Source organism: Mastigoproctus giganteus, chromosome 2, assembly GCF_048544385.1.
Source record: "Mastigoproctus giganteus isolate SK-2022 chromosome 2, ASM4854438v1, whole genome shotgun sequence".
NCBI classification, from domain to species: domain Eukaryota; kingdom Metazoa; phylum Arthropoda; class Arachnida; order Uropygi; family Thelyphonidae; genus Mastigoproctus; species Mastigoproctus giganteus.
Window position 1 is genome coordinate 42,959,007 of NC_143576.1, and position 13,251 is coordinate 42,972,257.

The following is a 13,251-nucleotide window of genomic DNA, read 5'->3' on the forward strand; positions in this document are numbered from 1 at the left end:
AGATGTTTTAGCAAATAGAAAGGGATGAAAAATTAAACAGAGTATGGGGATTGGTTGCAAGTCCTGGGGAAGGTGTTCCAAACTTCAGAGAAGAGAAAGGTTGGAGAGAAGAGGGAGAGGGAGTTTGTGTGGAGCTACATAGAACAGAGTGGAGTGTGGTGTTTTTTTTGTTTTTTTATGCGTCGGACAGAGTTAGATAGGAGAGCTTAGTAATGTAGGCCGGTGGAAAGAAAGGAACATAAGCCTGTCTTCCCCAAAGAAAAATCAAAGTGCCCAGGAAATGAACGTAAGCCTGTCAGCCAAAACGAAACATGAAAGCAAGGAATGTGGAATCAGCAATCAATTCGGCACGTACTGGTAAGTCTGTTCCTGTTTTTTTTTTTTTTTTTTCGAATCTCGAATTCAAGGACTGAAAATCTAAATCACAACTAACATTATCGATGAGACAGAACACAGACCATAGCAAAACAGTAAAAAATTATTAAACATATTAGTATAATTAACTCTATTAATTTATCTAATTTTATAAGGAAACTTATAATAATTAAGTAAAGTTAATTTTTTTAAACTGATTTACTAACTTTTAAGAGGAGTTGTACAAACATTTCAAGCATACTAAAAATAAACACAACGATATTAGGTTAGGCGTGCGTCAAGTTCTAAAACAACTAAGGTTACGAGGCTCAGTATATTCCTCGGTCGACTTTCTGTTTACCGGACGAAACACGTGAGACTTGCGACTCACGTTTTTGCGACTTGCCTGAGACCGACTAACTCAGCTACGTTCTAAATAAAATAAAACCATCGATGTTCCTCTCGTTATTAACGGTATTTGGACTCAGACCTCTTCCAACCAACGTTGGAAAGTGATGATTATATCCACTGCGCAACCCGTGAAGGCTTGTCGCGAGTGAGTTAATATATAAGTGCGACATGTATAATCCATATTATATTCGGCAACCTCGATATTCTTTCTATATTTACTGCATAAAATATACGTGCCAATCTAGTTATTACTGGATGCAAATCACGTCATTTTTCTTACAAAAAAGAGTACGGTACTGAAGAGATTTATGACACGAGAAGAAAATTAATCTCGCGCTGTTCCTCTCCTTACTTATTAGCAGTGCATGAATCACCATGCTTGAGAGCTACTTAGCGAATATCACTTCTTAAGATTCGTGAAATATGACTTGTTGATATTTGAACTCCAGGGACAAGTTTTCGTATTAAATCATGTCACAGGTTATCTTCTGCATTCAAGAAGTGCATTTAAATTGTATGGTTATCCCTCACCTTTCTGTCCTGAATATAGACTGAGGCAGCTACCTGGCCGATCTATTTTTGTTATGCCATTCACTCACCAAGTTACGTTATCACGGACTTACAATGAATATTTTAACAGGACACAGTAGACGTGGTTTCTCCAGGCCACTTAATCCCATAGGTTATTACGAACGACAAGCATGTCGAGCATGCTCATCAGGATTTTGTTAGCACACTCGCGGTGCTTTGCTTATACTGGTGATGCTAATTATCCGGACATAAGATCGCTGGCGAACTTTAATTTCGCCGCGCCTTTGATGCGCTTGTCCTACTTACTTGCGCCTGCAAACACGCACTTCGTAGCAGAGCAGTAACAACATATCTAATGATACGCAAACAGATAGGGCTAGGGAAGGCAGAAGGCCAAAGACGCTGTGATCTGGTCAATAAATCACCAGCACCGATTGATGTCAGAACTGTTTACAACACGAAATTACAACGCGCGTCGTAGAAAGACGCTATCCAATGTTAATTACTAGTTAAAGAGAAGATCAGAAGGACTAAGCCTTTTGTTCTGGTGTAAACTGTTATTTGGGACTTTCCTGCAATGTGTCCTCGCTTTGTCTTAAAATCTAGCTGCTGGACATAGAGCGGTCGATGGCTCCCGCAGTGGTGGTCTTAACTGCAGCTCACCACAGTACCTAAACCGATAAACCATCAAACTTGGGACATTTCAAGATCTCTTTACTGTTCGACGGTACGACTATGGAAGTCTTGAGACCATTGTCAACTTCTAATAACATTATTAGCTCCGTTCGCTTCATCCCGTCTCCTTTAATTGCATTGTCTAATTTTCCCTGCCTTTACTGTTTGGTAGGTTCATGCATCTCTTGTGGTAACTAGTGTTTAAACAGTAAACAGACATCAAAATATGAATTCAATTCGTTGATGAACGTGTGCTGTTAGATGAAAAGAACGCAATCTAATAAGTTTTCCTGGTGTGCTAAGTATGCTCTGTGTAATTGTTTCCTCTGTTTTAAGTCTGAATTCTTTAATAACTGCAACACTGAAATGCTATATAATAGTATTATTTGTAACGTTTTTAAGTAAACATATTGCGTCCTGCCTCACAATACTATCGGTACTGCAGCTTGTCGTATAAGCATTTAATAATCAGCAACAGAATAAATTATTATAAAATGGCTTCCAAGCACTAGCTTTCAAAATGAACACAATAGGATAATAAATAAATGGTACCACGTACAAAATGACAACTACAAAAGTAGTAATTCTCTCAAATACAAAATACGTCTCAGACAGGGTTACAGCAACAAAATATGTCAGGGTCATTATTTACTTCCCACTACTTTATGCAGCTGAAAGCTGGACGTCAGCAGCACCTACGATTACAAAACCCATCTGGGCAGCAGAATATTGATTCCTCAAAAGCAAGCACAGGTTACCACCCCACGTTCATACAACTGAAATGGCCCAGGCCCTGGGAATCTCCAGGCTGCTCTCTCTCATTGATGAAAACAAGACTGGTAATCACAGTAAAGATGTTGACCGGTCTGATCACATCTCCTTCATTCTGGGATCTCTGTGGCTGGAGGATTCAACCTGTCCAGCTCAGAGCCACCCCAAATATCTGCTCTATTCATTCACGCTTCCACTTATCAGAAGCTCGGACGAATCCAGGACATTGACGCCGACATTAACAAATTTGCCGTCAACCGACGCTGTAGACGTGGGATACTTGGCCCGACACACTCCATAGAACGCCAACTGTCAGCTGCATCTGCCAATCACCAAACCCCTTAACTAATACAGGGAATGGCGACTACAGGGGACGTGGCGCCACCATCTCTAGCCTTGCAACCCATCCCAACCGTCTAGACGGAAGTGAAACTGCCCAATTGGAGACCCCTGTGAATGAATTAGTGAGAATAACGGTAAATGAACCAGACAGTGCTCTTGCTGCTCTCTCCCAGAACTGTGAGATAGTAGTCACTACTGTAAATCGTATATGTATTTGTCATTTCGTTTATCCCTATATCATTTAATGTCATCTTGTTTTTGTTCTTTAATGTCTTATGGTATTTAATGTTTTTGTAACACCTCTTATCTGTAAGCCCCTGACCTTTTGGCCGTGAAGGGAATGTTGCAATACTTAACCTTGTAACCGGTTACAATCAAATGTTGCAATAAAGATGCTCTCTCTCTCTCTTTCTCTTTATTGTATAGTTACTATAATACATACAATAACCCATAACAGCTGTACAGCCAGAGATTTTATAAAATTATAAGTATGATGTTCTACAAATTATAAGTATGATGTTTTATGACGAAACATAACATCGACTGTTATTATAGATACCTTATAATAAAAAATAAAGAGAGATATCTAATATAGTTAGGGAAACACGATACGTGGTTGTTTTCCACTAAAGTTTTTATTATATTAATACCACGTGAAATTAATAGTGTAGTTTATTAGGCTGTTCGCCTATGTTACTATACAATAAAGTGACTTTTCGGGTATCTTACTTGTATATACGCAGGTTCAAGTTAATTCATTGACTGCAGAACCATTTTCGACAACGCAGATTCTCTACTTGTAGCGACACACCGTTCAAAACTCAATCTCGTTCACTTATAAATAATGTTCAAGCATGGTACAATTACGGAAAAAATCACAATCACATAATTTCTGCATGGATTGCCCTCCTATATTTTACCTCCTCCACAAAGCGTTTCAGATCGGCATTTAGGCCTTGTGCTGCCTGAAGCACTTGAGCAGGAATCTGTCTGCAATATCGGAGCAATCCAGAATTGACCTAAGGAATGGCTAGACCCATAGGGAGTGGAGAGGGATCCTTCAGTGCCATAAATCCCAGATTTTTGAATTTATGGTAATATGGCCTGTTATCATCTTTACTGTGGTGCACAGTCTTTTCGCGTAGATTTTATGGTGTAGCCTGCTACACTGCAGGTTCTGCAGCAATTCCGTTGACTTGAGGCTGCAGCTGGTGTTTGAAATTCAACTATTTCAGAGGCCATTGCTCATCTGGAAAAAGGATGTTGTAGGAGCAGCAGGTACAGAACCAAATTGCCTTTCAGCCAGCAGTCCTTGATCCTAGTACTTTTCCTTCAGTCTTTTAATTAACCAACAGTTCATACATTTTTCCTACAACTGATAACAGTGATTGGTCTATTAAACTAATATCATTTGCAGTTTGACCAGCACCTTTTTTCCTTCTTCTTCGAAATTAGCAGCAGTTTACAAATATCCGAAAATGGACCTTCTTTAAGATATTCATTAAAAAACAGCTTCAAAACTTGAGGTTTTATCCTTTAAAAACTTTCATTATTCGAAAGGAAGCAGGGAGAGGTAAAAGTGTTCCGAGTTGGAATCATTAAGCTTTAATCATCAAGTAGTAGCAAAATTTCCACATTATTTTAATCAGAAGAAGGAGGATACAGCCCCTATAGCCCCTAACTAGGACCGCTCCTGGTATTATCTATAAGGAGATTATAATCTGGGTATAAAGGGAATGTTTTTTTTTTTTTAATGAAAACCCCAAACACGAAAGGTATTAGAACTTTTGGTACTTAAGTACCGTGAGTGGGTAGAAGGTTGATAAGAAAAAAAAGAAGATACTTGTTGATATTAGACTGAATTTCTGCAGACTGTAATTTTCGGGAAATAGGTGTGAAAGGAGGTTTTTCTGCAAAACGGAAGTCGATGGGAAAATGAGGAAGAAGAAAAATTGGCTCTTTGAGTTTGAAGTTGGACAATAAATGGATGCTGACTAAGTGCGGCATGTATTCAGACTGGTTTGGAAGAGAGAGGGGAAATGTAAAAGTCAAATCTGAAGAACAGAACACATGAAAGTATCTATAGAAAAAGTAGCATGCAGTAGAGATAAAATGTCTATGAGAGAGTGGGCAGACTTTGTAAGAGATGGGTCATTAGTTAAACTAGCTTCCCTATTTTTAATGGAGTTTAGAAGCCTTAGAGAGGGCGTGGGAGCACCGCCCCCAAATGTGGGAACAATATTCCAAGGCAGGACGTATTTGAGATTTGTACAAAGTGATGGTTGTTTCTGAATGCAGACGAAGCCATATTTGTGATGTGCCCATGCCACGAAATTAGAAGTCAGTGTGATCCCTAATAGAGATATTTGATCTTGTCTCGAAATCTGTGTCATCGAAAATGGGAATAGGAGCATAAGAATCCTTTTTGCGAGATTTAAGACAGGACTGAGTTCAGAATGATTGAAATTAACTAAGTTTTCTTTGCCCAACTATTATTCCGTTCTTAACGAGGGCTTCGTTTGATTTTTTTTAAAAAATGAATTGCTCCACGAACTGTTTTTAGCTAAGAAAAATTACCATTAAGGTATCATTATGCTTTAAAATGAATCCTACAGAATTTCTTATAACAAAAAATAAAACAATGAAGTTTTTCTTATATCGGAGAATATACTGTAATCAGTTTTCAAAGAAATATCATTCTTACTTTGACATATTTACACATTTAGGTCACCGTATGGGTCAAAATATTAAGAGAAGTGAGAAGGGGAAAATATAAAAATGAATGTTATTGCATTAACCCGACATTTTTCAGTATGGATTTATAAATTGCTTTACTGCTCTTGTGATTTATGTTATTCAGTGCACTAAAACTACTTAACATCTAAACATTCTTAACAGATATGCAGGGTGGATTGAGTTCAATACACTGTATATAGAAAATTTCTATTTTCTACTATCAATAATGACACCTGCAGTCAACAGTAATCCATAACGAGAGAACTGCAGACTATTTTATGGCGCAAAGTCTTGGTGCGGGGATAAAATTGTCAACTAAAGATCACTTTAAACTGTTATTGGGACATCATAAGCTCTGCGAATTCATTTTTTGTATGTACTGAAATCGTGAGCATTGCTCTCGCTAATGTATTTTTATATTGGAACAGTGCGAATGCGTTTATACACCGACATAATCATAAGAAAAGAAAATACTTCTTCCCCACTACCAAAAGTCGCAATTTCTTGCTTTTCATATTAGAAAATGCTTCAGTTTTTTAGACTTACTGCGTTTTGGAATTTTCTTCCTTTTTTACCATTCATATACAGCTTCATCAGAGATCATATTAAGAGTTTAGTATCAGGACTTTCTGAATGTACTATATTTATTAATGGGATGAATTTTGTATTCAAGGGAGAATTAGCACTTTTCCCTGATCACTGAAAATTAGGTGACACCTCGCTGAGCCATCAGTAATTAATTTAGGATAATCCCTTTCGGAGCAACTCCGCGTTAAGACAATGATATTTTTCGTTCTTCAGTTTGAGTAATAATTATGTCAGATTCGATAAAAAAATTTAGAGTGAAAAGAAGCGAAAATATGAAAATGATTTCCTGTTATCTGGTAAAAAAGGAAGCTGTAAAATCTGAAGTCCGAGATAAGTAGAATAGTGACGTGCTTAAAATCTTTACTTAATTTTGAAATCCTCCAAATCATAGGATAAATGAAGCCATGTTTTCTGGCAGACGCTATTTCATCTCACTAAAACAAGGCAAAGTTAGGATGTGTTTTTGTATGAGCTAGTTTGCATTTGATGACATGTTCAATCGCAATGAACAGACATTAAAAGATATTTCACTGCATAATCTCATGTAATTTGTGGCTAACAAAGAACTGAAAATTTAAAAATTGAGTTATATTGAAGCAAAACCTTAAATTTCTATCCCCTTTACTCTTTTGATCTCATTTTTACTAACCATATTTATTTAGTGAAACAAACGTATTGTTTCATGAAATTGATATTAAAAATATTGTTTAGTGCAGTTACTTGTACAGATAATTTATGTACTGTAAAAAGTCCCCCCCCCACCCAGGACAACGTGCTAGCTATAGGGAGTAAATTTAAAGCAATAACGGATATAATAATATTAATATTAAATTATTATATTAAAAATAATATCATATTAATTAATATCTGCGGACGTATTCAAAATTGCACACCACAGTCAAGTATATTTGTAATTTGGATACATCCGCGATTCGGAAAAGTTAATCATTGCGGTAATCTTGATTGGTCCATTTTTCACTAAAAGGTGTTGCATTCAAATTCTTCAGGGTGTTTTTCTCGTAGCTTTTCACAGAGTGGCACATCTGACAGTCCAGGGAGGAATAATTTAGATAATGGGAGCGCTTGCTTTCTTATTTATTTTAGTATGAATCTCAGTGGTCCTTCACTGAGGTTTATTCTTGGGCTGCAAAGGGTGACAGGTTGTTAACCTTCGATATGTCGATTCTGGGTGCTAAAATTTTAGCAAGAGTGGCAATACTTCTTTCTATGACGATCATTTCCCATGGCTTCCAATCGTGTGTGGTATATATATATCTGGAGGTAAGTATCGTTTCCCCAGCGTCCTATTCAACCAGCATAGCATCCAGTATTCTGCGTTGAGATAGCTTTTCAGGGGCAAAGTAGCATTGATGATATCCCTGGACGTATTCCTGTATGAGTTTCGAGTCGATCGTATCCGTATGCTTCTGTTTGGCAATTCACAAGGTTGCTAGCCTCTTTTTTTTAACTTGCCTCCGAGAAATGCTACTTCACGATCTCTGTGGTTCTCAACTGTTTTTTTTTTTTTATATATTTTATACGAGAAAGAAGTTTTTGGCTGATTTGTTGCCATCGAGGTTGACACAGATTTTTTTGTCCCCCCCCCCCAAATATTTAGTAATGCGTTTGATTAGTTCTTTGGTATTCTCTGCTTGGTTGGATGTATTCTGTTTGTCTTGCGATGCTAGTAACACCTTGACATCATTTACGTAAGCTAGAAAGTCATCATCAGAGAATAGAAGATAAAACCCACTGCTGCCTCGAAAATGAAGCAGAAACGTTGCCTCCTTGTGGGATTCCTCGATTCAGCAGAAAATATAGGCACTGGTTGTTGTGGTTGGTTGTTACAAGTTAGTAAACAAAACCTATTTACTAACTTTTCTGTTAGCAAACAGGTCTTGCAGCAGATATTTAGCTTTCCAGGTATGCGGGCGTGATTTTCAAGTAAAAAAAATGTTCTTGCTTATAACTCCGGCACGACCACCAGGTCAGTACAGTTTACAATAAATAAATCAATACAAATGTTAATCGTATTTGGCAGTCACGGGCTTGAACCCCGATCCACTACAAAACGCATGTGTGAGTGCACTCGCGCTCCTGACCACTCGGCTACGTCGGGAGGTATTGCATTATGGTTGTACACTAATTTGATCGAGAACTATGATATTTAGTTATGTTTCTCTAGTAAGGATAGTCTGTATTCTCTATAGAGTTGTGGTCGGACTATAGCAGTGTATATGTGGATAGGAAGAATTATTGGTTATTAAATTATTTCACGGCTAGCTTTTCAAAGACCTCTAGATATCTACAACTAACTTAGATATGTTAGTAATATTTTCAAAAGTATTTTCGTGATCGTTTGAATCATTATGGAATAGTGTTTTTCCAAATTCTTGGTAGATTCGCCATTTCCAAGAAGATATTAAATGTTTTTAAGATATTGCGGGCTGCGCAATTTTCCAAGATATTACGGGCTGCAAAACTTCCTATAAACATGCAGAAAAATCCAAACCTATCGTAGGTTTTGGATACGATATTTACAACTGATATTAGCTCTTGTTTGGTAAGTGACTTTGGTAAACTCTGTAAGTCTGTTTAAGCAAATACGTAAGTAACTAGAGATTACTTCTGGAGGATTTGGATATTGGGAAATTTGATATAAATCTTAGAGGTAAAATCTTGAAGAGTTTAGTGAGTCCATTCTAGGATTGTTTTTCCTTTCCTGTATAAGTACTTGCATTTTTGGGAATTATACACCTTCCTTTTATTGGTTCCCAGTGGCCTTTTGCTGGATACTATACATCACAGACAGGAATAGAATCTCTAAGTCTTTTTCGTTCTGAACCACTTTTCATGCCTTTCCCTCCAGCTTGTAAGTAACTTAAAGTTCGGTTCTCATTTTCAGACATTTATGCAACCGCTCTAAGTCATTGTAAAGTAAAATGGCCTGGTTCTGTAGCCACCCTTCCTACCATTAAATCATCAGTAAACTTTGACAACTTACTGTGCATTCCTTGATTAATGCCATTAAGGAAATATAAGTGGCCCGCCTGCGCTTCCGTAGCCAGGTGGGAAGGAGCAGCAGTGCGTAGCACACGCTTCTTGATTAGACCGGGGTTCGAGCCCGTCACCACCAAATACGGAGGATGCGGAAAGGTCAGGGAATGACCACCGCATATTACTTGAGCAATATGGCCTTAGTTGCTAATGCTCCTAAAAAAAAAAAAAATAAATAAAAAATAAGTGGCCCAATACTAAGGGATATCTAAGGAACCCAACTTGCTACACTGGCCCACCCTGAGGATGGCCATTTATGGCTACGCTCTGTCTCCTATCTTTAAGGCACCCCCTTGTTCCAACTAAGGATCCGGTAATCCCAATTTCCTCATGTTTATATAAAAGCCTTTCACGAGGAATCATATTAAAATTTTGCTGAAGTCAAAGTTGTTTCTTGCATTCAACTGATTTAAAACCTAGTCATAATAATTAATTAGATTGGTCAGGCAACACCCTTACGCTTCGCGAACCCACGCTGTGATCCATTAAGGAGGCCATTCCTATTTAGATGGTTCTACGTTATATCTTTAACCACGCACTCCATGATCTTTCCCACCACTGAAGTCAAACTTAAATAATCTATAGTTGCCTATTATGCTATAATTTGCACCCGCCTCTTGTGGAGTGGAAAGACATTAGCACTTCTCCAGTCCGGAGTTTAATTTTGATCTTATTAGCACACCCAACAAGATGACGTACTCACAGCAGACCATTTTAGTATAACAGAATGAAGGTACGGCTCCGAAAAGTAGACGTCCTGTCTAGTGCTCAGCTTCAGTAAGTTTTCCACAGCCTCTTCTCCGAGATTAATATATCACTTAATTTACAGCAGTGGGAGTTCTTGTTACTATTCATACGTGTTTCAAATAGTATTTAAACTGTGAAGATCGTTGCAAAGTACCTATGTAACTAGTCAGTCACTTCTGATGGTTTTTTTATGATTTCGATCAAATAAGGGGGTTTATCTGACTCACTGGGAAACCGTATCAAAAGACTTATATGGTTCACTAAGTTTAACAAGGTCTTGGCAAACCAAATAACAGGAAAGTCTTCGAGAAGTAGAGATACTGTGCAATGTTTCAATGCCCGTTACATTTTGGAAGAAGACGCTGGCAGGGGCATCCCTATTAGAGAAGCTTACAGGAGGGATGTCTTGGTATTTATGCTCGTAACCTTAGATATAACCTCGTATAATCAGGCAGTCTAATCCTTAGGGTGGGTGCAGATGGAATGCACCCAGACTCCAAAATAATAAGGGCCCCAAATTCCAATAACGGAGTTCCGTCGACTCACGCAAAGAGAACTCCTTGCTGTCCTTTCCTCAACATTAATTCTCGCACCCTGGCTCCCTTAACCATAGGAATGGCCCTTATGAATATCACTTGGGAATAAGATCCGTTGTGATCAGACAATTTCTGATTAGCAATTCTATAAAATTAGTGAAATTGCTTACATGAAAGGAATTGTTCTCAACGGTCATCATACGAGCACCCTCACTGGAAACATTGTAGAACCAACTTGCATGAGGTGGAGCTAGTTGCCTTAGCATTTGTTGCTTTGCTAGTAATCTGTAAATGATCCCCATCATGAAGGAGTATGCTAAAAAATTATTTATAGTTTTTCGAGACAAGTGTCTGCCCCAAAATAAAACTGCGACAGTCGTTTCTTTGACTGATTCTCGCTGACTATCAAATTAAACGGAAAATATTCCTTAATACTTGTAATTCCTGTGTGTGCGCCGACCGGAAACTAATAACAGGAAATAATGATTTAGCTTCCGATAAACTTTACACAGCAACCGCTCCTCAGCTGTTACGGATCGATGAAGAAAGCTCCCATCTCAAGCTTAAACTGGGACTTTATTTCTGTAGAGTCTCTACTGTGGCCCCCGCACGTTGGCGGTGCAATGCGTCTATCCCACCGTGTGGCCAAGACACAGAGGCGCCAGCTGTCCGACTATACATCATATAATCTTGCGTTAGCGGTAAATGACGTTTAACTAGCGCGTGCCCGTAATAGTGTATATGATAGTAGTTGTTCTGTCTCCATTATCACTCCTTCAGTGCCACTTCTATTAAAATTAACGGTGGGAATTCTGCCTTCTGCTTTCTCAGAAGCGGAAGGCAAACTAAAGAACAACTGTGTGGTTTGGTTCGTTTTTTATTCCTTAAATTAACGCGCCTAGCAAAGTAACGAGGTGGTTGAAATTAATTTCTTACAGTCGCGCATTCAGAAGGCGACCAGATTCGTTATTGCTCGTAAATCAATGACTGGTGGTTAATAGCGCACAATGCTGTTTGGTCATATTTTCTACTCACTAATCTCTAAGCTACACTTCCAAAAATATCTGCACTCTCCAACGCGTGAAAATAACTTGTTTTCCAAAGGCTTTCCTTATGGAAGACATTATGAAAAGCAATAGCTGAAAACCCTACCCACACAGCTGGAATTAAGTGACTTTAAGCGTGTTGTTTAGCAGACTGTTATACGGTAGATATTTCTAAAATTGGCCCCATAACTAGTCGCTTGAAATCCACGGTTCATGAAATTATAAATTGCAAGGATGAACGTACATCAAAAGTAAAACCGCATTCTTACTGCTGCCTTATCGGAGCTCATGTGCCTTTGTCAAACTGTGATGTGCAGCAGGAAATTAATACTCTGGCGAATTCACGATTCCACCACTGTCCAAACAGCCTTTCAGCAAACAACCAGCTTTCCCAATAATCTATTTAACGTGCGTTATGCGGAAAAAGCTTCTACGATAGAGTTGGGGAACACAAACCATTCATCAACTCTATCCTCTATCCTAATGAATGGATACTTTTAAAGAGCTATGAACTGTTTGTCAGTTTTACAATTCGTTATAAGTGAGTATCATAAAGTAAGTATTCATTATAGCAACATAAATTCACTATAGCAAAGAGTATTTTCGTGCATTATCCATATACAATCATGACTATACGCTAGTGGGTTGTGGATTACAGCTACTTGATTACAGTCTGACAGGTGTAGCTTATGTGTGGTCTGTGCCTGGTGCGATAGTCGTGAAGCATTTCGTGTTGCAGGCTCAAACCAACCAGTACGCGGTTGTTTCAGTGCAACTCCCTGCAGGAATCATGTATTCGAAACTGTTCCAAGGATGTAGCCAGTAATTTTCGCAGATGGTCTAGTGGCACTAATCCAACAAGCCACTGTGACGTTTAGCAAAGAGAGGCATCGATTTCGACGCGAAGACGTATTTATGCCATGGTAATCCAGAGTGGCATCCCTACAGCACCCGTGGAGTTAACTGAAAACCGCTTTCCGAATTAACGCTACGACTAACCCCTGATCGTCAGCTGTTTGGTGGCAGCATGGGGAGGAGAACATTTCCATATATTCAGGTAGTTACGGAGACAAAAGGTGGGACGAGCTACTTGTTACTAAATCCTTTTGGATGCTTTAGGCACGACAGCGAGCGAGTGTGTGTGTGTGTGTGTGACTTCCCACACTATTATATTCATAATTAACAAGAAGTGATCGTGGACACAAATGACTTGGATCTCTTAATGAACTCTCAGAACATTAAAAGGACTTCTTTGTAGCAGTTTCTATACTCAGTATGGAATTTCGTATTCCAATATGACGATGCGAAGGGAATTAGAAAAGTACCGAATGGTATTTCGTCTTCCAATACGACAACTTAAAGGAAATCTGGAAAGAAAATCTAGATATCAGAAACATAATAACCAGAAAATAAAGTTTCTTGCGGCATATGAAATAAAACTCTGTTGTGAAACTTTA